The sequence below is a fragment of the Coregonus clupeaformis genome, chromosome 27 (genome assembly GCF_020615455.1).
Source record: "Coregonus clupeaformis isolate EN_2021a chromosome 27, ASM2061545v1, whole genome shotgun sequence".
Taxonomy (NCBI): Eukaryota; Metazoa; Chordata; class Actinopteri; order Salmoniformes; family Salmonidae; genus Coregonus; species Coregonus clupeaformis.
The window spans coordinates 29,998,205-30,021,317 of NC_059218.1; the positions used below are offsets into that span (position 1 = coordinate 29,998,205).

General features: G+C 45.2%; 1 protein-coding gene across 10 annotated transcripts in view; it reads left to right on the top strand.

Annotated features, from left to right (window-relative positions):
- The window catches only part of LOC121541727 (guanine nucleotide exchange factor VAV2), a 234,649-nt gene that overhangs the window by 128,064 nt on the left and 83,472 nt on the right, over nucleotides 1-23,113 (top strand). The window lies entirely within an intron of this gene.

The window sequence follows — 23,113 nt, forward strand, 5'->3', positions numbered from 1 at the left end:
ATTGTGGCCTGTGGAATGTTGTCCCACTCCTCTTCAACGGCTGTGCGAAGTTGTTGGATATTGGCAGGAACATGAACACGCTGTCGTACACGTCGTTCCAGAGCATCCCAAACACGCTCAATGGGTGACATGTCTGGCGAGTATGCAGGCCATGGAAGAACTGGGACATTTTCAGCTTCCAGGAATTGTGTACAGATGCTTGTGACATGGGGCTGTGCATTATCATGCTGGAACATGAGGTGATGGCGGCAGATGAATGGCACGACAATGGGCCTCAGGATCTCGTCACGGTATCTCTGTGCATCCAAATTGCCATCGATAAAGTGCAATTGTGTTCATTGTCCGTAGCTTATTCCTGCCCATACCATAACCCCACCGCCACCATGGGGCACTCTGTTCACAACGTTCACATCAGCAAACCGCTCGCCCACATGACGCCATACGTCTGCCCGGGACTGTTGAAACCGGGATTCATCCGTGAAGAGCCCACTGAGGTCAGTTACGACGCCGAACTGCAGTCAGGTCAAGACCCTGGTGAGGACAACGAACACGCAGATGAGCTTCACTGAGGCGATTTTCTGACAGTTTGTGCAGAAATTCTTCAGTTGTGCATACCCACATTTTCATCAGCTGTCCGGGTGGCTGGTCTCAGATGATCCCGCAGGTGAAGAAGCCGGATGTGGAGGTCCTGGGCTGGCGTGGTTACATGTGGTCTGTGGTTGTGAGGCCGGTTGGACGTACTGCCAAATTCTCTAAAATGACGTTTGAGGCGGCTTATGGTAGACAAATGAACATTAAATTATCTGGCAACAGCTCTGGTGGACATTCCTGCAGTCAGCATGCCAATTGCATGCTCCCTCAAAACTTGAGACATCTGTGGCATTGTGTTGTGTAATAAAGATGCACATTTTAGAGTGGCCTTTTGTTGTCTCCAGCACAAGGTGCACCTGTGTAATGATCATGTTGTTTAATCAGCTTCTTGATATACCACACCTGTCAGGTGGATGGATTATCTTGGCAAAGGAGAAATGCTCACTAACAGGGATATAAACAATGTGTGAATTTTTTTGAAAAATAAGCTTTTTGTGCGTATGGATCTTTTATTTCACTTTACATGTTGCGTTTATATTTTCGTTCAGTGTAATATTCTAATTCCTAATTTAATTGTTTCATAGCTAATCTCATGCTATTTTACACATTTTTCCATGAGGCTAATTGAAAATGTTGCTGTTTTAGAGATACTGTAATTTCCTGATATTCTACACATTTTTCCATGAGGCTGAGAGAAAATGTTGCAGTTTTAAAGTGTATTTCTTGTAATTGCAACAACAACAACAAATCCTTGCCGGGGCTGCTTGGGTGAGTGCCAGTGTGCTCTGGAAAAGAAGTGTTAGAACAGAACCGAAGCTTTCTGTGCTAATATAATTCATTAGGGCACTTATCTGGCCAGAAAAACAGCAGCTCAATGGATTGAATTAGTATGCAGCATCTTGGCCCTTGGTCCTGACGGGGAAATTAATCACTGTTATCAGGCAGCCTAAAACCTTGAGCTACCAGCCACACAGCAGCACAACTAACTCATATCTGATCAATTAGCAGGCCTCTCTCTCTGTGTCCTCTATCTATGCTGCTCAAGAACATCATCATGATAGGATCCTCAAGATGTAAATGATTGTAAAGACCTATTTGTAACCGTTAAGTAATTGCTTGGTAACCATGTTTGGCTAATTGTTAACCATAATTTAATTGTTTGACAGCACATTTTGACAAAGAGGAAAGATTGAAATCATGAGGTAACCAAACCCAGCATCTCATAAAAATTACAACGTAAGGCAAATGTGCTTCATTGTGAGCTAATCTTGATTGGGAAAAAAGTTTATACTTCTAACACACACACAGGCACTGAGAATGCTGTGTCAGTCAACTGAACAGTGCAGGATGAGACCAGGTTTATCAGTATATCAGGGCCAGTACTACCCCATCCCACCTGGTAGAGGTGAACCTAACCCTCCTAAACCCTCCCAGCTGATCCTCCTGGCTGTGAGAAGCTATCCCATCAACCCACTGTCCTCCCCTGAGGAAGAAGAAGACCTAGATGTATTTATCCCCCTGGCTGCCACTCACTGTATTTCCCAGAATCCTCGCTAAATTACTTTCTCTGCCTCTGTGATGGAGAAGTAAAAGAAAATTATATATACCATTTTTATATATCATATGAAATGTAATTTTCTTATAGTATTTTAAAGCAAGGGCTTCTGACAGAGTGAAGAACCTGCTCAGTCAGTCGGGAGAAGGAGATAGGAGATGACAGATCTACAGAGGTGGTGAAAGGAGAGAGAGCAGCTTGCACTTCTACGTTCCATAATCTATAATTCTGCCATCCAGCTCTGCAAAGGCTAATCTTTTTCTGCAGTGCACTTCTGTGTTTCGGCTACACACACGTGCATGCACACACACACACACTTACATCCAAATGCCGCTGCCTTAAAGACACAATGCGTCAAAGCCTGGATGTAACCCAGGGTTATTTGGATTAGTGATAGAAGGTGAATGATGTTGTCGCTTGCTCCTTTATTTTACCTCTGTGTTGATGTCTTACGTTGTCTTGATTTGACAGTAATTCAGCCACACTGTGCTCTGATGTACGGAAGTCCAGAGAGGACATATGAATAAACAAATCATTCCCTCGTTATGTCGAGATCACAATTTATTTATCTCATGATCACTGCATAACAAACGTTGTTTTGTTGAGATCACAATATCATTTTCTCTTGATCATGACATAACAAAAGTTGTTTTGTCGAGATCACGAGATAATCAAAACTAAGTACAGTACCACATATCATCCATTAATTTGTTCAGCTGCGCGAAAACCACCTCATCAAGGAGCCCTGTGGCTATGTTGAGTGCAATGCGGGGCATTTAAGCCCTGAATGATGCCTGACTGGCAGCACTGTCTCCCAGGCTAGGTAGTCTTGTTAGTTAGCTATCTAGCTAGCTAGCACGCTAGCTTGTTATCTATGCTGGTTGTTAGCTTGCATAACTGATATGTGTATAATTATATGTGTATAATTATAAGGGACACTTCATGTTTGCAATTTCAGCCTCAGAGGCTGATAAATCAGGATTCTGCCTTGTAGACCGTTTCATAGGTGAGGCTCCTTGCAGGCATATTAGCTGTCAGTGCATTATGTATATAATCGAGAATGGATGAGCTCTATTCCTGGCAGGCTGATCAGATTGAATAGCAGCCTCAGAGGCTATTGAATCTGATCAGCCTGCCAGGAATAGAGCGCACCCTCTCTTGATCATATACATAATGCACTGATTGCTAATCTGCCTGCAAGGAACTTTACCTATGAAACAGCCTACAGGGCAGAATCCTGATTTATCAGCCTCTGAGGCTGCTATTGAATTTGATAAACTCTGAGGCTGAAATTGAATTTGATCAGCCTGTCAGGAATGGAGCCCACTCTGTATATTTAAATATTATCCATAAAACATGAAGTGTCCCTTACAATTATACACATATCAGTTATGCAAACTAACAACCAGCGAGTGGCGCAGCGGTCTAAGGCACTGCATCTCAGTGCTTGAGGCGTCACTACAGACCCCCTGGTTCGATTCCAGGCTGTATCACAACCGGCCGTAATTGGGAGTCCCATAGGGCGGCGCACAATTGGCCCAGCATCGTCCGGGTTTGGCCGGTGTAGGCTGTCATTGTAAATAAGAATTTGTTCTTAACTGACTTGCCTAGTAAAAGAAAAATAAATAGATAACAAGCTAACAAGGCTAGCTCGCTCACTCACAAGACTAGCCAAGTTAGCTGTGTTGTTGCTTGCATGCGATTAGCTGTGGTCTTGGTGGTGGCACACAGCCTGAGAGGTAGTGTGGAGATTTGATTAATCTGTCCCGGGCACCTGGAAGGTGTCTTTTGCACCGGGTGAAAGTTGATTTCATTTGTTTTGGAACCATCAGCCAGGTTCCCCGTTCAAAGCCCACGGCGAAGTCAGCTCAAAACAAAAGTGACATAATTAAGCATTAGGAGTAATGAGTATGATTCTGTATTTTCACATGCAAAAGTGATTGCTTTTGATAAAAACACTTTATCTGCCTTCCCAATCTAGTTTGAAAATTCTAACATATATTTTATGGAAAAGAGATGTTGTATGTTTCTGGACGATGCACCATGCTGCTTTGTTGACAACATGACCGAGCAGCGCAGATTGCTGTTCGATTTAGGAAGGGCGCTCCTCCCTCACTGCTTTTGCCCGTTCACGTCACGGGCTATAGACCGGTGCCCCGCGGCTCAGTATAATCGAATCCACCCAGGGCTGCCTGTCAGGCATCGTTCAGGGCTTAAATGTCCCACGAGGGCTTAGCTGCCCCATGAGCTCTTAGCTCAATTTAAGGGACATTTAGCTTGTTCCAAACACAAATCAAAGCATGATGTTAGCATGATATGTACCATCCCTTAGTGTAGCAATCAATAAAAATGTATGCGCTGATCCACCCTGGCCTCAATACGTCCACTCCTATTTATAGAGTATATCTCGTGATCTCGACAAAACAAATTTTGTTGTGTCGTGATCATGAGATAAATAAGTTGTGAGCTCGACATAAGAAGTAATTTTTTTAATTGATGCATATGTCCTCTCTGGACTTCTGTACTGATGCAGGTTTTGTTTATTTTATTTACTTTGTGTGTTTTTGACTCATCACAATTAATTTAGCCCTTGAGGCTGCCCTGACATCGGTATGCTATTTTCCCCACTTCAAATAGCAATTGCAGGCGCTACCCACAGATAAATGCAAAACACTTTGCAGAAAACCTTTTTGTAACAGAATCAGTTCTATCATGGCAAAAATCAGACTTCTCTTCGCAGTTGCTGTCAGCCAAACTACCAGAGAAAAATAGCAGGTCTGCTGTTTACCTCTGTCATGAGCATTTGCATCATTCTGATTGGTTGAGAGTCAATAGGATATCCCAAAAGATGTAATGATATTATTCGAAAAGTAAAATATAATAATTTAAAATGCCCATCCCTAATAGAGAGAGGCTTAAAACCCATTGCCCACACAGATTATAGGCTTGCTTGTTTGTTGATTTGGGGTTTGTTGAGTCTATTTGGGTTTCTATTTGTGATGGAGGAAGTCAGTGGAGTGTATGCAGGGGCACTGGATGATTCACAGACAGAGAGACAGAGGCCTAATCTAAAAGGTAAATTAGATTAGGTACTGTTTGTTTTGACCTCTTTTCTGTGTCTGGAGAATGTCTGGGAGAAGGTTAAAGCACTGATATGGTGATAGGGCAGGCTCTAACCTTTGTGCACGCATGCACAGGCGCGCACACACACTCACACATACACACACACTTGTCACTTTACCTATACATGCACACTGTCAAACTCACAAACATACACACAAATGTCCCGGCTTTGTGCATATGCTCCCCCAGAGGTGACAGTGATATGCAACAGCAGTCTCCCCGCGGCTCCTCCCGCTCGCTGCTGTCGGAGCCAGTTACCGCTGTTTACCACCTCCCTGCGGACACGACGAGGGGGGGTGGTGCAGAGTAAATGTATGTTAAGCCCCATCCTGCCCAATGTCACCCCAAAGCCACAGAACACAGCTTGTCCCCTGGCTGGCTGGCTGGCTGGCTGGTGATGATGCATGAAGCAGATGTGTGTTCCAGCCATGGTCACATGATCATACATGTGCATACTGAGTGTACTACTGGGACGTACTGGAGCCTACTGGGAGCACACACAGTACCTGTGCTTCATTACGCCAGTTTAACCTCATTGAGCCCCAAGCATGTAGCACTCCATTCCCCTGGCAAATGAACAACATGGCTGACTACTGATGGGCTAGATGGTTCACAAGACCCATAGAAATGGCCATAGAGAATGAGTGTACATGCAAATGAACTGCTGTGTTGATTGCTGATGGTGAGGACACTCTAGGGTAGAGGTTACAGATGGCCAGACATACTGTAGAAGATATTATACACTGGTTCATTTGGGGAATATATGAGATATTCCTATGCACTCTCCCTACAGTGTATAAGACTCTTAATAATCTGAAGTGATGTAGGGTAATGTGTTGATTAAAATTGCATGCTGCCTGCTCTGCTCCAGTATTAATGTATGCTGGCTCATTCCTATCATATCTCTTCCGTCCATCTCCTGGGGTTTTGCTTGTTATGCTGGTAGTGTGTGTGTGTGTGTGTGTGTGTGTGTGTGTGTGTGTGTGTGTGTGTGTGTGTGTGTGTGTGTGTGTGTGTGTGTGTGTGTGTGTGTGTGTGTGTGTGTGAGTGCGTGCGTGCGAGAGAGAGCTGCCAGCCCACACACAGAGCGAGTTAAGGCAGCAGCATCACTCCTAGATCCTGGCTGTGTAACTTTTCGCTATGTGAGCAGCTGGGAGGCAACAGGAGAGGGGAGCTGAGCTTCTCAGTCATGCTCTCTAGATATCAGACAGAGGAAGGAGAGTGAGAGATAGATAGTTGCCCCACTGTCGGTGAAGATGCCCCCGGAAACAGTTATCTTGGGTGGTACAATATGAGCATGCTGATGAGAGCTGAGGTCAGAGAAGCCCACTTGATACTCCTTAGGCAATAGGGTTATTCATTGCAATGTATCTATTTGGTTTTTGTCTCAATATTTCTCTCCTCCTTCATTATCGGTCCTTATTTTTATTTTGTATTTTATTTAACCTTTATTTAACCAGGTAAGCCAGTTGAGAACAAGTTCTCATTTACAACTGCGACCTGGCCAAGATAAAGCAAAGCAGTGCGATAAAAACAACAACACAGAGTTACATATGGGGTAAACAAAACATAAAGTCAAAAATACAACAGAAAATATATATACAGTGTGTGCGAATGTAGTAAATTATGGAGGTAAGGCAATAAATAGGCCATAGTGCAAAATAGTTACAAATTCATATTAACACTGGAATGATAGATGTGCAAAAGATGTGCAAATAGAGATACTGGGGTGCAAATGAGCAAAATAAATAACAATATGGGGATGAGGTAGTTGGGTGGGCTAATTTCAGATGGGCTGTGTACAGGTGCAGTGATCGGTAAGCTGCTTTGACAACTGATGCTTAAAGATAGTGAGGGAGATAAGTGTCTCCAGCTTCAGAGATTTTTGCAGTTTGTTCCAGTCATGGATTTGGGGATGACCAGTGAGATATACCTGCTGGAACGCCTACTATGGGTGGGCGTTGCTATGGTGACCAATGATCTAAGATAAGGCAGGGATTTGCCTAGAAGTGATTTATAGATGACCTGGAGCCAGTGGGTTTGGCGACGAATATGTAGTGAGGGCCAGCCAACGAGAGCGTACAGGTCACAGAACAAAACGGATGGCACTGTGATAGACTACATCCAATTTGCTGAGTAGAGTGTTGGAAGCTATTTTGTAAATGACATCACCGAAGTCAAGGATCGGTAGGATAGTCCGTTTTACGAGGGCATGTTTGGCAGCATGAGTGAAGGAGGCTTTGTTGCGAAATAGGAAGCCGATTCTAGATTTAATTTTGGATTGGAGATGCTTAATGTGAGTCTGGAAGGAGAGTTTACGGTCTAACCAGACACCTAGGTATTTGTAGTTGTCCACATACTCTAGGTCAGACCCGTCGAGAGTAGTGATTCTAGTCGGGTGGGCGGGTGCAAGCAGCGTTCGGTTGAAGAGCATGCATTTAGTTTTACTAGTGTTTAAGAGCAGTTGGAGGCTACGGAAGGAGTGTTGTATGGAGGTTTGGAGGTTTGTTAACACAGTGTCCAATGAGGGGCCAGATGTATACAAAATGGTGTCTTCCGCATAGAGGTGGATCCGAGCGTCACCAGCAGCAAGAGCAACATCATTGATATACACAGAGAATAGAGTCGGCCCGAGAATTGAACCCTGTGGCACTCCCATAGAGACTGCCAGAGGTCCAGACAACAGGCCCTCCGATTTGACACATTGAACTCTATCTGAGAAGTAGTTGGTGAACCAGGCGAGGCAGTCATTTGAGAAACCAAGGCTATTTAGTCTGCCAATAAGAATGCGGTGGTTGACAGAGTCTAAAGCCTTGGCCAGGTCGATGAAGACGGCTGCGCAGTACTTTTTTTTCCCGATCACGGTTATAATATCGTTTAGGACCTTGAGTGTGGCTGAGGTGCACCCATGACCAACTCGGAAACCGGATTGCATAGCGGACTTCGAAATAGTCGGTGATCTGTTTGTTAACTTGGCTTTCAAAAACTTTTGAAAGGCAGGGCAGGATGGATATAGGTCTGTAACAGTTTGGATCTAGAGTGTCACCCCCTTTGAAGAGGGGGATGACCGCTGCAGCTTTCCAATCTCTGGGGATCTCAGAGCGTTACGAAAGAGAGGTTGAACAGGCTAGTAATAGGGGTTGCGACAATTTCGCGGCTAATTTTAGAAAGAAAGGGTCCAGATTGTCTAGCCCAGCTGATTTGTAAGGGTCCAGATTTTTCAGCTCTTTCAGAACATCAGCTGTCTGAATTTGTGTAAAGGAGAAGGGGGGGTTACAGTGCCACGATTATTGTAGATTTATCGGTGGTGACAGTGCCTCAGTGCAGTGGGCAGTTGGGAGAAGGTGCTCTTATTCTCCATGGACTTTACAGTGTCCCAAAACGTTTTGGAGTTAGTGCTACAGGATGCAAATTTCTGTTTGAAAATGATTGTGTATATTGGTTCCTGACTTCCCTGAAAAGTTGCATATCGCGGGGGCTGTTCGATGCTAATGCAGTACGCAACAGGATGTTTTTGTGCTGGTCAAGGGCAGTCATGTCTGAGGAGAACCAGGGGCTATATCTGTTCTTAGTTCTGAATTTTTTGAATGGGGCATGCTTATTTAAGATTGAGAGGAAAGCACTTTTAAAGAACAACCAGGCATCCTCTACTGACGGAATGAGGTCAATATCCATCCAGGATACCCAGGCCAGGTCAATTAGAAAGGCCTGCTCACTAAAGTGTTTTAGGGAGTGTTTGACAGTGATGAGGGGTGGTCGTTTGACGCGGTCATTACGGACGCAGGCAATAAGGCAATGATCGCTGAGATCCTGGTTGAAGACAGTGGAGGTGTATTTAGAGTGTACATTTGTCAGGATGATATCTATGAGGGTGCCCATGTTTACAGATTTTGGGTTGTACCTGGTAGGTTCGTTGATAATCTGTGTGAGATTGAGGGCATCTAGTTTAGATTGTAGGTTGGCTTGGGGTGTTAAGCATATCCCAGTTTAGGTCACCAAGCAGTATGAACTCTGAGGATAGATGGGGGGCAATCAGTTCACATATGGTGTCCAGGGCACAGCTCTGGGCTGAGGGGGGTCTGTAGCAAGCGGCAACAGTGAGAGACTTATTTCTGGAAAGGTGGATTTTTAGAAGTAGAAGCTCAAACTGTTTGGGCACAGTATGATAGTATGATAGAGCTCTGCAGGCTATCTCTACAGTAGATTGCAACCCCACCCCCTTTGGCAGTTCTATCGAGACGGAAAATGTTGTAGTTGGGGATGGAAATGTCTGAATTATTGGTGGCCTTCCGAAGCCAGGATTCAGACACTGCTAGAACATCAGGGTTGGCGGAGTGTGCTAACGCAGTGAATAACTCAAACTTAGGGAGGAGGCTTCGGATGTTAACGTGCAAGAAACCAAGGCTTTTACGGTTACAGAAGTCAACAAATGATAATGCCTGGGGAGTAGGAGTGATACTGGGGGCTACAGGGCCTGGGTTAACCTCTACATCACCAGAGGAACAGAGGAGGAGTAGAATAAGGATACGGCTAAAGACTTTAAGAACTGGTCTTCTAGTGCGTTGGGTACTGAGAAAAAAAGGGGCAGATTTCCAGGCGTTGTAGAATAGATTCAGGGCATTATGTACAGACAAGGATATGGAAGGATATGAGTACAGTGGAGGTAAACCTAAGCGTTGGGTAACGATGAAAGAGATAGCATCACTGGAGGCACCGATTGAGTCGGTCTCCACGTGTATGGGGGGTGGGACAAAGGAGCTGTCTAAGGCAGGTTGAGCTAGGCTGGGGGCTCTACAGTGAAATAGTACAATAAGAAATAACCGAAACAGCAATAAGCAAGGCATATTGACATGGGAGAGAGGCATAAAGCAATCATAGGTGTTATTCGAGAGAGCTAAGACAACAGCTGGTAATGGCGACAAAGTTTGGGCTGAGGCTAAACATAAACAGGATGCGGTACCGTATAAAGGAACAGTCCAGCAGGCATCAGCTGTATAGCTGAGTTATCATAAGGTCCGGTGAACAGCAATAAGAGAGTTCGGAGGTAGTTCGGGGGCTGCTACAGCACTGGCGAGCAAGAGGCCCGGCTTGCGTGTGCTAGCGGGCCGGGGCTAGCAGATGGATCTTCGTGGTCGACGTCGTAATGTGAAGCCTGTTGAAGCCACATCAGACGATTTCGTCGGCAAACCAGTCGTGTTGGATCGGCGGGGCTCCGTGTCAACACTAGGAGGTCCCGTCCGGTTGACAGAGAGGTAGATAGCCAGGAGATGGGCCTGGCTCGAGGCTAGCTCAAGGCTTGCTAAGGGGCAATGGTAATTAGCCAACGACAACAGCCATTTGGTTGCAGCTAGCTGGTTGCGATGATCCGGCGCTAGGGTCCAGTGATTCCGGCAGAAAATCCGATATGCTCTGGGTCGATAGCACGCTGTGCAGACTGGCCGACAAATTGTCCAGGCTAGAGCTAGAGCTGGCTGGTGGGTAGTGCAGGCCACGGACAATGGTGAAGACGCTAACGGTGGCTAATAGCAAGTTGCCATTCGGTTGCAGCTAGACTAGTTTCAGCTTAAGGTTCTTGATAAAAGTTATAAAGAAATAATAGAATCCTTTCCACGTTGTGTGAGGTGGGTTGCAGGAAAGTATATTTAGTTAAAGTTGAGAAATATATACAAAATAGACAAAAAAACTAAAGAAACTGGCTATTTACTTCTTCCTTACTGAGCGGCCTTTCAGGTTATGTCGATATAGGACTCGTTTTACTGTGGATATAAATACTTTTGTACCTGTTTCCTCCAGCATCTTCACAAGGTCCTTTGCTGTTGTTCTGGGATTGATTTGCACTTTTCGCACCAAAGTACGTTCATCTCTAAGAGACAGAACACGTCTCCTTCCTGAGCGGTATGACGGCTGCGTGGTCCCATGGTGTTTATACTTGTGTACTATTGTTTGTACAGATGAACGTGGTACCTTCAGGCGTTTGGAAATTGCTCCCAAGGATGAACCAGACTTGTGGAGGTCTACAATTTTTTTTCTTAGGTCTTCGCTGAGTTTGAAGGTAGGCCTTGAAATACATCCACAGGTACACCTCCAATTTACTCAAATGATGTCAATTAGCCTATCAGAAGCTTCTAAATCCATGACATCATTTTATGGAATTTTCTAAGCTGTTTAAAGGCACAGTCAACTTAGTGTATGTAAACTTCTGACCCACTGGAATTGTGATACAGTGAATTATAAGTGAAATAATCTGTCTGTAAACAATTACATTTTACATTTACGTCATTTAGCAGACGCTCTTATCCAGAGCGACTTACATGACCAATTAGGGTTAAGTGCCTTGCTCAAGGGCACATCGACAGATTTTTCACCTAGTCGGCTCGGGGATTAGAACCAGTGACCTTTCGGTTACTGGCACAACGCTCTTAACCACTAAGCTACCTGCCGCCCTGTTGGAAACATTACTTGTGTCATGCACAAAGTAGATGTCCTAACCGACTTGCCAAAACTATAGTTTGTTAACAAGAAATTTGTGGAGTGGTTTAAAAACTAGTTTTAATGACTCCAACCTAAGTGTATGTAAACTTCCGACTTCAACTGTATATAAATTACTGGGCACTGGTTGTACTATTTGTCAGAAATTCATGCTATTCACACAAACATGCCTCCCCTCCCTACATGTTCACAGGCATATAATTAAGTGAATCACACCGATTCCAAATGCCACTGGCTGCCAACAGGGGGAGAGTCATGTGTCCATCACACAGCATGCCATTTAGCACATTCTCACTATAACACTGTTGTATGTCAGTTTCCCTCTGCAATCCCATAATCCCTAGGTAGTGCAGTCTCACAGTCATGACACCTCCTGCAGAGAGGCCAGGCCTGGCAGGGACAAACAGACAGAAACACTGAGACAGACAGACAGACAGACAGACAGACAGACAGACAGACAGACAGACAGACAGACAGACAGAGACACAGACATAGCCCATATAGTCAGATAGTCCTCTGGCTGTTTGGGTGATCTCTCTCTCTGGACCCTCCCTGACCCACACACACACATACCTCAGATTTCTATTTCATCAGAAAATCTGAGACGATTGCCAACTTTAGGACCACCCTGACGCATGCTTCTCTTCCGTTATGAATTCATTGTTTTATCTCCCCAGGTGAAATGAGGTGTTTGCTTGAGGAATATGCCTTTGTCTCCTCTGCAGCTGCTCCTAAACTTTCCCCACAAAGACTCTGTCCTTTTCGACTGTGGTCTCAGGGCTGTTTTTGAGTAATGGTTTAGATAGCACCACTGTTATTGCCTTTCTCTCTGCAGCTATTTCCTGTTCCAATGGCCAAGACCCCACAGCCAAGATTGCAATGTGGAGGTCATCTTGCTTTCCCCATCCTCCTCTCTCTCTCCCCCTCCCCTCCACCCAAAAGTCACCCTGGCTGTATTTGGCCCTGTCTGACCTTTCTTGTTAAGCCTTGTCAGCTAGCAGCAGTCTGACAGTAAGGGTTTGGACTTAGGAGGAAAAAGGCACTTAGTGTACTGTGGTGGATCTTCTGATCTGACTGCAATAGAATGCTACAGTGGCTAACTTCACTAAAGACACCAAGGCACTGCCAACTGTTGTGTAATGCCTGATAGGGCAAAAGGGACCAACGGGTAAGACTGCACACTGATCTGTCAGATGACATTCAATTCTCTAACCCTGTGGCTGTCTAGGATCTGTGCCTATCCTCCACCACTACCACACCCTAGACTGTTAGCCCTTCCAATTCACCCTTTCCATGGATGAGATACACATGTGTGTAAACTGTGTTGTGAGCCGTTCCAAATTCCCCCTCTCCTCTTCTGAGGACTGTTTGATCACTTTGATTTGTTCAAACAGAATACAGCTCTCTGTGTTTACAGGGCTTTTCCTGCCTCCACAGGTGGCACCTCAGTTGTACATTTATATTTAACGAGCGGCCTGCCGGGCAGCGGACACAAGCACTTGCCCCCCTCGCCCTCCTCACCCCTCCTCCTGATGGAGCGGCTAAGCGGTTGGTAAAAGGTCAGACTTAACCGTGCCTCTGTGTCTGCTGTGCAGTCGGGACTTTAGGAGGAAGAGTTTGACTAGAACTCCACTCTTTCATTCAGCCAGGAGTCTAATGGACATGAATATGTGTCCTCAGGGCCAAAGCTGTAGAGCTGCAGCCTTAGAAGTCAGGCACCAACATGGCAGCCAGTTGTGACTGTTTAGCCGCCTGTCACGGTTCCAGCATCCTCTGGAAGGCGGGTGTTCAAACAGACAGCGCCGGGCGGCTGTGGAGAGGGCAGAGGGGGCAGAGGGGTTAGAGGGAGGCAAGAGAGGAAGACAGGCAGACAAATGACAGATGGTCGTCTTTCATCTGAGCAGAGGGGACCCCATGGTGATGCTAGCTGGCACTGCTGCTGCTGCCCACCGCCACAACACACAAAGAAGCCTCTGTCTGTACTCCTCTCCTTTCCACTAACACAGAGCAATAACCCTGGGTAGAGGTATGCGGATGTCAAACACACATGCACATACATGGCACAATCACACACACACACACACACACACACACACACACACACACACACACACACACACACACACACACACACACACACACACACACACAGCTTTGCACGCACACACACACATGGGCAGACACACACACACACACACACAACCCCCCAACACACATCACATAGTGACAGTACACACACACACACATGCACACACACACACACACACACACACACACTGTGGTAGTTGAATGCCTCTCCCCAGACTGCACTGTGGTTTTATGTGTGCTCTGTGCAGACCAGAGGAGGGAGAGCCAGAGTAGCGAAGACGTGAGGCTCTGATTGTTAGCCTAGCCGGGAGCCACAGTCTGCCAGTGAGTCAGAATGAGCCATTTCTTCAGGAAGAGCCCAGCCTCTTTATGAGAGCACCGCTGAGTGCACAGGCCTGCCAATTAGAGTCCCCATCTCCTACCCTCCAACCCTAGCCTCCAGAGCCTCTGTTAATTCTACATTAAGATTCTACTGCTAGCTCTCTCACATCCATAGACTGGCCATGTACCATCACCATCACAACACTGCATCCTATACATTCATAGTGGGTCCTCAAAGGGGTTAATAATGAGAAGGTGAGAGGATTGTGTTTATATATTCAGCCTTGTTTGGCCACAGCGGTTAATAGTTCACTGTACTGTATCCCTTCATACAGCTGCTGCCTGGTGAAATAGGCACATAAACACACAGCATCTGGTCAGATTATTGCAGTTGGTTTACTGTACCATAGGGAGCAGGTTGGATGGTTTATGTACAGTACCGTATAGCCTATTCTATATCTGGTTCCAATAATATAACCCAAACCAGCACTCCATACCTGCTCTCATGACCTCACCATCATCCCCATCCTTATCACTAGCCCTATTCTGATGTCAGCAACAGGTCACATTCTACAAAAACAGTCATATTCCTATTTGAGAATTCTCTGGACGTACTTGGGCAGTTTGGAGAAGCGGAGTTACGTTTCACATGGCTTCCCAAAGCTGATAATTGTGTTTTTTTTGTACTCCATCAAAGTACTTCATATGAGATTTTAATAGGAGCACTTGGGTGTATTATCTTTACAAAGCCGCCATGCTTTGCTCTCTTAATATAGTGGCTTATGGGTTGGAGAAATTGTACAGAGGGAAAAATGGCCTCATGAATGAATTAGTCGTCTGCAACAGATTATTGCGGCAATAAAATAACGTGTTCCTCATCTCGACAGCTCAAAGTCCCTATATCACATTCACAGCCATGACTCAATTTCCTGCGTGAATTTAAACACTATGGTGTGTTTCTTTAATCCTCCCCAGACACACAGAGAGGGAGATGGAGAGAGAAAAGAGAGAGAGAGAGAGAGAGAGAGAGAGAGAGAGAGAGAGAGAGAGAGAGAGAGAGAGAGAGAGAGAGAGAGAGAGAGAGAGAGAGAGAGAGAGAGAGAGAGAGAGAGAGAGAGAGAGAGAGAGAGAGAGAGAGAGAGAGGCGTCTCTGCAACCCTGTCACCTTGCCTGCACTGCAGTACTAGCATGACCTAGCCTAAACCAGGGACCAAAGTTAGCCAACATGTGCCTCACCTGCATGTACAGTACATGGCCCTTCACCAATTCAAAAGGTTCTCCATATTTAGGTCTACCTTTCTTTTCCCTCCTGGCTTCCCCATACTGTATCTAAAACATCCCCAAACTCCCCTTCAGGTCCAACTGTTATCTCCAGTATTTAACTTACAAATCACTTTCAGATGCTTGCCTTTCCAGCTTCCTAAAGCTCCTGCTTCTACAGCCACAGGAGGAAGGAAATCTAAGGTTAACCAGTACCTGCCACAAGTGCCTGAGTATTCAAAACAAACTGCAGCGCGAGCAGCAGCAACATCAGTGGAGCTGAATGGGCAGACATAAAAGTCAAGTGGTAGCAGAGACCAGAGGGGTAAGGGGCTGCTGGAGGGAGACAGATAGGAACAGCAAATATTGGAGTGTGTCAAGTGTTTTTCTTTTTCATCTTGGACTCTGGGCTATTACATTTGATGAACTTGGAAACGTGGGGAGAGGTACAGGGAGAGGATCCTGTCTCACCAGTAGCTATGGTAACAAAACAGTAGGGGTATTGTGGCAGTTAAAGGGCTGTGGCGTAAATGTGAAACAACCTCCTCTGATGGTTATGTCCCCTACTCTTCTTCCTGATTGTACACCACGCCCTGTGTGGGTGTGACTGGGATCTAGAGAACCAACAAGTCAACATGAGGATTTTTATTCATGGTTTCATTGGTGTGTTTGTGTGTGTCTGTGTTTAAAATTTGACATGTTTCCCTATACAAAGAATTTCCTAGGACCCTTTAAAGAGCCACAGGCACTGTTACCCTGTCTTCCATTAGAACACAAAGGGCTCTATTCCATCTGTGTCACTGAAACGTTACAGATTGCACGATCGAATTGTAAAAGTAATTTCCGATTGAGCCGAGATTTGTAGCGTTTACCGTGAATGAATGCAGTCTATGCTAATGCGGAAACATGGCCTTTAAATTTCAATCATGCTGTAACGCTGACCTTCAGCGATACAGATTGAATTGAGCCCTTAGGCACAAACACAAGTCATCTCAGCCCAGAACAGATGGAATGGGAGCAAATAACCATGTTCATCTGAGAAACTCAACTGTCACTGAGACAGAAAAACAACTATGATATCTATCTACTCTGCCTTCTGATATACAACACCAAGAGAAGCACAGCAAGAAAACAATGAATAAACAATCAGAAGAGTGTGTATTAAAGGCTCAGTCCAGCAGCTGAACATGACGGACGGTGTGCTAGCGCCTCCTCGGCTGGCGGGCATCACATACACTTAGCGCCCCGTGTGTTTGACAAATCCTATTTCCTCGAGTGGGCTCCGGCTGATCATGATACAGGGCTTCAATTTCCAGAGAAAAACAAGCATTCACTGACTTCTATTTTCCCTCCCTGGCGAAAAAGAAAGAGAGAGAGGGACAGGGAGAAGAGAAAGACAGGAGAGGAAAAAAAAGTAATCTAACCAGCATGTGGGTCAGTGATCTCATAACTCTGCAATATTTATTTTATGTTCAGTTCTATCTGCTGCCTCTCCAATAGCACTGACTGTATCTCCCCCCCATCCCTCCTTTCTCTCAGGTAGGCTAATGTACCATTTAATGGCTTAAGACAGAAACCTGCCTTGTCATCATGTCCTTGATCATGGTTAGATTGGTCAATGTTTCAGGTTGTGGTCAATGCTGCAGTCAGTATCAATTAGGTGTTCATGGTCCTGTATGGCAGCACTACAGTTACAAGACACTTGCCCTTTCCAGTCGGCGCTGTATTCAGAGAGGGAACGTTTGCAGCTAGTTACAGTGCTACTGTACGGTGCTCTAGGGCCTTCTAGTTGGGAGGACAATAGCAGGGGAGAGAAATGCATTAACTTAATGGCTCTCCATCTTTCCCTCTCCCTCCTTCAGAGAGTGGCATTAAACAAATGACCTCCCATTGGGCTGATGTAAATCCTCCACCAACAGGTAGGCGTATTTCAAAAGGCTAAATCAATTGTGTCGTAGGCGCTGGAGCTGTCTGGGCTCTGATGGGAGCTGGAGCTGTCTGGAAGCAGAGGGGGCTGGAGCTGTCTGGGAACGAAGGGGGCTGGAGCTGTCTAGGAGCGAAGGAGGCTGGAGCTGTCTGATAGCAGAGGGGGCTTGAGCTGTCTGGGAGCGAAGGGGGCTGGTGCTGATGAGGGAGGGAGGGACAGACGAGCGAGCTGAGGCTGGCGGCTGGAACAGTGGAGAGTTAGTCTAGGATCAGAGAGAGAATGTCCAGGGCCACTGCAGGGCACATTTCAGGGCTTGTAAAGTGAGGTCTGTAGGTAGGCCTGCTCTAAGGAGACTAAGCATGTAGATGGACAAGGTTGATGTTTTGATGGCTCATAGCAAAGTATCGTCTGACTGGTGGCTACTATGGAGGATAGTCTAGAAACTAGAGTGTAGTGTGCCGGGCTCTTGTGAAGGAAGGCAGATATGTCCCAATCCAGTGATCCTACAGAGAGATCAGTGGACTGTGTTGGGGCTCTGGAGCATTACTGATACAGTGGTCTGACTGAACCAAGATGACTCCCTCTAACCAGGACCCTTGTAATATTAATGACAAAATTCCATGTCACTGTGTCATGGACAAAAAGTCACATTGCGATAAATGTAACTATTTTGCTCGATAACAACAAATGTTTTAATGGACAGTTACTTTACATTACAAGCGGCAGGGCTCTAGACAATTTTTTTCCAGTGCCAAGTCAGACAACTGAGATGGTAGCCTATATCCAGGAAATACATGATTGATACTGTATTTTGATGTGCAACGTCAAAATATGATCCAGAATTATCAGATAGATTTTTGGCTGTTCAGAGAATTTGCATACTGGTCTATAGGCTATATTATATTATATTATTATTTTTTACATTGTAGAATAATAGTGAAGACATCAAAACTATGAAATAACACATATGGAATCATATAGTAACCAAAAAAGTGTTAAACAAATCTAAATATATTTTATATTTGAGATTCTTCAAATAGCCACCGTTTGCCTTGATGACAGCTTTGCACACTCTTGGCATTCTCTCAACCAGCTTCATGAGGTAGTCACCTGGAATTCATTTCAATTACCAGGTGTGCCTTGTTAAAAGTTAATTTGTGGAATTTCTTTCCTTCTTAATTCGTTTGAGCCAATTAGTTGTGTTGTGACAAGGTAGGGGGTGTATACAGAGGATAGCCATATTATGGCAAGAACAGCTCAAATAAGCAAAGAGAAACGACAGTCCATCATTACTTTAAGACATGAAGGTCAGTCAATATGGAACATTTCAAGAACTTTGAAAGTTACTTCAAGTGCAGTCGCAAAAACCATCAAGCGCTATGATGAAACTGGCTCTCATGAGGACCGCCACAGGAATGGAAGACCCAGAGTTACCTCTGCTGCAGAGGATAAGTTCATTAGAGTTACCAGCCTCATAAATTGCAGCCCAATAAATGCTTCACAGAGTTCAAGTAACAGACACATCTCAACATCAACTGTTCAGAAGAGACTGTGTGAATCAGGCCTTCATGATCGAATTGCTGCAAAGAAACTACTACTAAAGGACACCAATAAAAAAAAGAGACTTGCTTGGGCCAAGAAACCCGAGCAATGGACATTAGACCGGTGGAAAATTGTCCTTTGGTCCTGAGTCCAAATTGGAGATTTTTGGTTCCAACCGCCGTGTCTTTGTGAGAAGTGGGCTTAGTGGGTCTGTCATTTGTTTTTCAACAGGACAATGACCCAACACACCTCCAGGCTGTGTAAGGGCTATTTTACCAATAAGGAGAGTGACACTACCGTTCAAAAGTTTGGGGTCACTTAAATTTGTCCTTGTTTTCGAAAGAAAAGCAATTTGTTGTCCATTAAAATAACATCAAATTGATCAGAAATACAGTGTAGACATTGTTCATGTTGTTCATTGTTCATGTTGCTATTGTAATGGAATACAGACGCCCATTATCAGCAACATCAGTCCTGTGTTCCAATGGCACGTTGTGTTTGCTATTCCAAGTTTATCATTTTAAAAGGCTAATTGATCATTAGAAAACCCTTTTGCAATTATGTTAGCACAGCTGAAAACTGTGGTGCTGATTAAAGAAGCAATACAACTGGCCTTCTTGAGACTAGTTGAGTATCTGGAGAATCAGCAATACAGGCTCAAAATGGCCAGAAACAAATAACTTTCTTCTGAAACTCGTCAGTCTATTCTTGTTCTGAGAAATGAAGGCTATTCCATGCGAGAAATTGCCAAGAAACCTGTCTGCGTACCCACATCCATACATGCAGTCAAAGCCGGCCCTAGCCTTTTGGGGGCCATACATTAAATGTGGTTGCAGGCCCACCTATTTTACAGCTAATTTCCTTCAATTCTACACATTTTGCCATAGGGTGGAGAGAAATGTTTGCAGGGGTCCTCCGGGTGGTAATTCAACCATGATTAGTAAGTTTAGATAGCTGGCTAGACTAACTTAACAATCACATGTATTTTTGCTGAAATGGGCTAATTGAGTGGCTGTCAGTGACTGACAAAACAAGACAAAAACTGCTGATGCACAACCACATTTTGCAATTGCACCTTGTGTATTCTACTATTCTAACTCTCAACAGTAAGTTGAGGTCCACGACTGAGTCCTCCCCCCCCAACCCCCCTCCAAGTAATAATAATGGTAACAAAATCACAGAAAATTACCGACATAAGCAAAATGCTTCAGTTAGAGGAAGGCAATGTCGGTGTCGGTAATTTTCGGTTTATCATCCCAGCTCTACTGCGTCACCTCAATGACCTCTGGGCCAGCAGGCTCAATGGAAATCCAGCCAGTCTATCTGACAGCGGTCATATTATAGTAGTGGTGGGATGGTGGTGAACGGGGAGACTTGTTACACAGACCCCACAGCACAGGGGAAGTCCAAAGACAACTGGAGTCTGGCACCGCTGGAGACCTCAGAAAGCTTAGCCATGTTTTCTAGAGGGAGAGGGAAAATAGAGGAGGAGACAGAGAACAGAGACTAGGAGGAACAGGGGATGGACCATTGAAGAAGAGAGGAGGGGACAGCCCAGAGGCCCTATACCTCGCTCACCTCTCTGTGGCCATTTTGTTGCTTCCTCCTCTTCTCTTTTTCCACTGTTGTTTTAGCCGTGATTTTGGAGCGGTTCGACCTTGTGTGTCTCTGCCCAGGCTGCTTTGCACCACGGTCAGGCTAATGTTGGTTGTGGTCTCACTTTCGCTCTAGTGGTCTCCCTGGTCTCTTCGTTGGCATGTCTGAGGCCCAGAGCAGAGCACAGCTAGAGTGCTTTTACACAGAGAGGCCATGCCACAGAGTTGCTATGGACATTGACACACACACACACACACACACACACACACACACACACACACACACACACACACACACACACACCACACACCACACACACACTCACACACACACACACACACACACACACACACACACACACACACACACAACTAGAAAGCCAGGACAGCATGTTCTATGCACATAATTTATCATGCTTCAGTTGCTCATTTCTCATGTCTTACAGCCCACTTATTCATACGAAGGGTTGTGGTGCAAACAGAGAATGTTGTTTTAGATTCATCTCCCAACCCAGCCTTCCAGATGAGAGCCAAAGCTCATCATTTCACTGTTTCCCATCCAGATCCCATTGGCCGTCTGTTGATACAGTACATTTCCCAGTGCTCTGTTCACCATTTTTATGTGAAAGGCTAAAATACAGTCATGAAATAGATTAGATAAATGTCAATGTGTTATTGTAGTAAAACAAGCTGAAGTATTGTAGTGAATAATAGAATGATCAGCCGAGAGCATGTGTTGCTCTGTTACTATATCTCTATCAGATTCTGTGTTCAGATATTCTTCGAGAGAATCCTAGAGAATGAAAGGAGAGCTGATTGCCATGGATCGTGAGATCAGAGAGAGACCCTCCTGGAAGCATCCCCTGCCTCCTTCTCAGGGTCACTCTCTGTGTCAATGTCTCTTTGGGTTTGTGTTGGATAGTCTCCGCCTGTGTGTTTGTGTGTGTGAGTGTGTGTGTGCGTGCCTGTGTGTGTGCGCATGCGTGCGTGTGTCCGCTCCAAGTTATTGTGTTTTGGGTTAGTCCGGAGTGGCAGAGGTCAGTGGGAGTCCTTGGAGGAACAAGCCATCACGTCGATATTAAAAGCCCCCTTCAAACTCTATTGTCTTATTTGGAGGGACGGCTCGCTCAATAGAATGACAAAGGTCAGTGTCCCCATCAGGATGGCAGAGTTGAAGGCCAAGATATTGTTTTGTGTATAGGTGTACTGTGTTTTTTCACTGGGCTTTTAAAGGAAAACCCTGAGTGGCATGCCATGATTACAGTAGACAGGTGTGTTCAAAAAAATATGGCAACAAGGGAACAGTGGAGGTGCATTAGTGCTTTCTGTGCTGTGTGTGTATGCATGTTGTACCGTATGGGATAGTTTTTTATAGTGTGTGTGTGTGTGTGTGTGTGTGTGTGTGTGTGTCTGTGTGTGTGTGTGTGTGTGTGAGAAATGGCTCTGTTAACACAAAACATAATTTCTTGTGGTGCTGTAGATTGTGTTACATTATTAACTTGTTAGTCTTAAATGCTCCATGGGCTATTGTTGAGCTGGAGAGAACACAGCCTCCAACAAAGGCTCTCTTAGTGCTGGTAATGTGATTGGCTGTATAGAAAAGAGCATGGCTCAGCACTAAAATGAGACAGGTAAGCCTTGTATCCCCCATCCCTCCACCCCCCACCTTCTCAACAACTGACAACTTAATGGATTTCCCTAGAAAATAAGCCCTGGTAAAAAAACACGGTAACTTATATAATGAAGAAAATGTAGCTTGTGAAGAGTTGAGAATTGTGCTAGGAACTAGTCTCTTCTGAACCTATCTGAACCCGTTTCTACAAAGTCATGGTTTTTAAAATGTGCCCCCTCAGGAGCAGGCAGGATTTAGCGGAGGTTCACTTTGCCCTGAGACGCCCTGCCCTGAGTGCCCTCCACCTTGGTAGAAAAGGAAAGTCGTTAGCTAGATCTAGTCCATGGTCACATGAATGGTCAGTGTGACAAGCATTCTGTTCTTAGATTTACCCTCCTAGTTAAGATCTGTCATCTCCCCAGATTTGTCTCTACATGCTTTTGGACATTTAAATCAAATGTCTTTATATGTACTGACATGGTCTTATGGTGCGCAGGCTACAAACACGGCCATCACCTTGCAAGACTTTGTTCAGGATTGTATAAGTTTCTTTATAAATACTGTTTAGGCACTTCCTCTAACATATCTCTTGGAACTGATGACAATCATTGTCTCCTGTCATATGTTATCTGATGAGAGAGAAAGAGAGTAGTATTTTCTCCCAGCTCTGGCTCTGTAGGCAGTGTGTTTCAGATTTCAGACCACTCATTAACCAACACTGAACACACTGATCCACGCTGAGCGACCGCTCTACCAGGATGCTCCCCAGCCGCTGTCCCAAACCCCTCTGATTTCCAAGGACAGGGAGACGTGTATATGTGTGTGTGTGCGTGTGTGTATGAGTGTGTGTGCAAGCGTGCATGTATATGTGTGTGTGTGTGTGTGTGTGTGTGTGTGTGTGTGTGTGTGTGTGTGTGTGTGTGTGTGTGTGTGTGTGTGTGTGTGTGTGTGTGTGTGTGTGTGTGTAAAGAAGGGTTGGGGAGCTGTGCTGTCAGCCACATTCCCCATGC